Source organism: Sarcophilus harrisii, chromosome 3, assembly GCF_902635505.1.
Source record: "Sarcophilus harrisii chromosome 3, mSarHar1.11, whole genome shotgun sequence".
In the NCBI taxonomy this organism is placed as follows: Eukaryota; Metazoa; Chordata; class Mammalia; order Dasyuromorphia; family Dasyuridae; genus Sarcophilus; species Sarcophilus harrisii.
Genome location: NC_045428.1, coordinates 291670440 through 291675316, shown reverse-complemented (window position 1 = coordinate 291675316; position 4877 = coordinate 291670440).

Here is a 4877-nt window from a genome sequence, read left to right as displayed (position 1 = left end):
AATTAACTAGTCACTTTCTTTTCAAGGTAGTATATAGATATAAAGAGAAGCATACAGACAGATATAGATGCATATATACTATACACTTAGGTATCAATATGTACATATATACATATCCGTATATATGCAAGAAAAACTACTGAGGCAGAGCTCTAAGTCAATAGCATTTTATTAAAGGATCCATGGCCCTCTCAAATGAAATGGATCTGAAATCTTCCTCACAAGTTGATATGCCCTCTTCCTCCAGGGTCTTAGTTTTATAGTGCTTGTTACCTGGACAATACAGGTAAAGTAGATTAAAAATACAGAATCTCATTGATTGATAATCTTTGCCTTTGGTCCTCTAGAAGTTTCTACACAAAATACAGAATCCAATTAGTTGACAAATGGTCTAGTGAGCAGACCTTAACAGACCTATCTTAATCTTTCTAGAGATAATATACCTAGAAGTCCTACCAAGCTGCTGAACAAGCTCATGGAGTTGAGTTGATAAACAAATGTCAAACTATCTCCCTGGACCAACATGTCAATAAAAGGGCAGAATATAGTCCAGCAATAAGAATCACTCATTGGCCATATGCTCATGGCCATTTCAATGTGTTGGGCAGGCCATATGCTTGTGGCCATCTCCCAGTGTTGGGCAACAGATAAATAATTTTTATTATTTACTATATATATATTATGGGACAGAGAGACAACAAAAATAATTGGAAGACTTTCCATGTGACTTAATTACATGCTAGATTCTAGACTCTGTCAAGCTGGATTTGGTCACCATAACAAGAAAAACCAAGGATCTAAGCCCTCTAGTCAGTTTTCTATCATAAAAGAAGTGAACTTACAATCTGCAGTACACAGCTCTAAGGCCTATCAGAACTGATAATTACCACCCGTATAGAATCATATCAAACTCTTTGATACTGATTGGGATTAAATGGAGATGAATAGAATAAGGATCCGATTAATCATCTCTCTCTCTCTTACACACACATTCTCTCTCTCTGTCCATTTATATATATTATTTTTGTAAACATACTCTGAACTATAAAATAGCATCATTCATTGATTTGGTTTATTTTGTACTGCATAATGAGAAACTTTGGTGCTAGACAGTGCCTTAGATATTCAATATATCTAAACCACATTTTACAGGTGATATTGTTGTAGTCTAACCTTTGCTTTTGAAGAAGGCTAATAACAGCACAAGGACAATTCTTTGACTTGCATGTGAATTGGATTTAAATGAGGTAGAGCTGGAGAAAATTATCAGTCTCACTTTCTCCTCTGGAATCCTTGCAGTCCCATGGCATGACAAAAGTCAAGATGAATGGTGATGGCTGGGATCCACTGGATGACTCTGACCTTTCTAAATTAGGGTCTTTCCCAGGTCTCAGTTTGATTGAAGCAATGTCCATTCAGTGACTAAGATCTAGCTAAGAATTTCAATTTACTATCATAAAATTATCAATTTGGGAGGGGAAGACCCTACAAGTTTCTGGCCAATTGAAAACAAATATGCTCATTCTAAACTATCAGAACTAAAGAACAAGACACAGAAGCTTAGGTTGGAAGTTATTAATGCCCATTGACATTGATTGCCAGAGTGATTTGGATTTAAAAAAAATTATTATAGCTTTTTATTTACAAGCTATATGCATGGTTAATTTTTAAGCATTGACCCTTGCAAAACCTTCTGTTCCAACTTTCCCCCTCCTTCCCCCCACCCCCTCTCCTAGATGGCAGGTAGACCAATACATGTTAAATATGTTAAAGTATATATTAAACACCATATATATATATATATATATATATATATATATATATCCATACAGTTATGTTGCTGCACAAGAAAAATCGGACTTAGAAATAAGGTAAAAAATAAGCTGAGAAAGAATTTAAAAATGCAAGCAGACAAAAACAGAAGGAGTGGAAATGCTATGTTGTGGTTTACACTCATTTCCCTTAGTTCTTTTGCTGGATGTAGCTGGTTCTCTTCATTATTGAACAAAAGGAACTGATTTGGTTCATCTTATTGTTTAAGAGGGCCATGATCATCAGAATTGATCATCATAGAGCATTGTTGTTGAAGTATATTATGATCAGTTCATGTAAGTTTCTCCAGGCCTTTCTGAAATCATCCTGCTAGTCATTTCTTACATAACAATAATATTCCATAACATTCATATACCACAACTTATTCAGCCATTCTCCAATTGATGGGTATCCATTCAATTTCCAGTTTCTAGCATTATAAAAAGGGCTACCACAAACATTTTTGCACATACAGGTCCCTTTCCCTTCTTTAAGATCTCTTTGGGATATAAGCCCAGTAGTAACCCTGCTGGATCAAAGGGTATGTACAATTTGATAACTTTTTGAGCATAGTTCCAAATTGCTCTCCAGAATTGTTGGATGCATTCACAACTCCATCAACAATGTATCAGTGTCCCAGTTTCCCCACATCCCTTCCAACATTCAGCTTCATCATTTCCTGTCATCCTAGCCAATCTGAGAGGGGAATGGTAGTATCTCAGAGTTGTCTTAATTTACATTTCTCTGATTAATAATGATTTGGAGCATCTTTTCATATGGCTAGAAATAGTTTCAATTTCATCATCTGAAAATTGTCTGTTCTTATTCTTTCACCATTTATCAATTGGAGAATGGCTTGATTTCTTCTAAATTAGAGTCAATTCTCTATATATTTTGGAAATGAGGGCTTTATCAGAACCTTTGACTGTAAAAATGTTTTCCCAGTTTATTGCTTCCATTCTAATCTTGTCTGCATTAATTTTGTTTGTATAAAAACTTTTTAATTTGATATAATCAAAATTTTCTATTTTGTGATCAATAATGATCTTTAGTTCTTCTTTGGTCACAAATTCCTTCCTCATCCTCATCCACAGGTTTGAGAGGTAAACTATCCTATGTTCTTATAATTTATTTATAATTTCATTCTTTATGTCTAGATCATGAACAATTTTGACCTTATCTTGTTGTACAGTGTTAAGTGTGGATCAATGCCTAGTTTCTGCTATGCTAATTTCCTATTTTCCCAGTAATTTGTGTCAAACAGTGAATTCTTTTGGAGTGATTCTTATTATGGCTCCTCGGTATTTAAATTTTTTTTTCTGGGTGCTTGTAACATTTTTCCTTTAATCTGATAGTTCTGAAATTTAGCCACAATATTCCTTGGAGTTTTTATTTTAGGTTCTCTTGCAGAAGGTGTTTGATGAATTCTTTCAATGCCCATTTTACCTTCTGATTCTATTACATCTAGGCAGTTCTCTTTGACGATTTCCTAAAAAATAGTGTCTAGACTCTTTTTTTCATCATGGTTTTTAGGGAACCCAATAATCCTTAGATTATCTCTTCTAGATCTATTTTCTGGGTCTGTTGTTTTTCCAAGTATATATTTAACATTTTTTTCTCTTTTTTCATTTTTTTGGTTTTGCTTGACTGATTCTTGATGTTTCAACAAATCATTCATTTCCATTTGTTCAGTTCTGATTTTTAATGAGTTATTTTCTTCATTAACTTTTTTTTTACTTCTTTTTGTATATGTGCAATTGAGTTTTTAAGTGAATTGTTTTGCTCTATGGATTTTTTTTCCATTTCACTAATTTTTTTAATGAGTTATTTTCTTTTTTCCAGTTCACAGATCCTATTTTCCTGGGAGTTCTTTGTCTTTTCCAATTCACAAATTCTGTTTCCCTGAGAGTTGTTTTTTTTTTTTTTTTTTTTAACATTTTCCCAGTTCACATTTCAGGAAGTTGTTTTCTTTTTCCACTTTATCAAATCTTTCTTTTAATGAGTTATATGCCTTTTCCATACTCTCTTACAGAGCTTCACTTTCCTTTCCCCATTTTTCTTCTAGCTCTCTTTTAAGATCTTTTATAATTTCTTCTAGGAGAGCTTTGTGTGATCAGGTTATATTCCCCTTGGAGGTTTTGTCTGGAGACTGTCTGCTATTAGTCTCCTCAGGGTTGGAAATCTGCTCTCTTTCTGTATAGAAGCTATCTATAGTTAGAGCTTGCTTTGCTTTTTTACTCACTTTTTAAAGAGCCCTTGGGTCTGCCTTCAGGGCAAGGAGGTTCCCAGCTTCCTTTACAAAAAAGGACAGATGGACAGTAGCTGTCCTGTGTACTGGCTTCAAAGAGCAGTAGAATTGTCACTGCCCTGGGAAGAGCCCCTCACTGTGGAATATGGCTGCACTGCGGTCGTGTTGAGTTACTCCCAGTGCTGGGTGGGTGTGGCTAGGTCTTGTGAAACTCTGGCATTTTAGTGTACACTTTACCTTTGGTGTTTGTGTAACTTCTCTGCTGATCTACTGCTTTGCAACAAAAGCAGAGCAGCCAACCTGTGGTACAGTCCTCCCTGAAAATTCTCCACCAGCAGAGACTGCACCCCACCCTCGGTCCACTCAGTGTATGTTAGCCTCTGTATTCTGCTCCTGCCTGCACTGGCCTCCTCCTGTCTAATCAAGACAGACCTTTTCTGGTAATCTTCCAGATTATCGTCTGCTGATAATTTGTTGTACTCCCAATATTCATGGATTCTACCAGTCAAGAACTATTTCAGAGGCTGACTTTGGTAATCAGTAGTGAGGGTAGAAGAGAGTGCAGAATGAAGTTTGTGTTCTCTCAACCATCTTGGCTTCCCTCCCATTCCCCCCAACCCCCCACCATGATTTGGATTTAAAGGCATAGTCAAATACCTCCATTCAAAACACAATGGGAATTTTAAAAGCCTGTTTTTTTTCAGAGCTATATATCAAGAAATAATAATAAAAACTGCAAGGGCCAAAAGTATGTTCCTACAGCTTTTTGGGAAAAAAACAAGTAAAAAAGAAAAAAAAAAAATAAAGCTTTAATAAA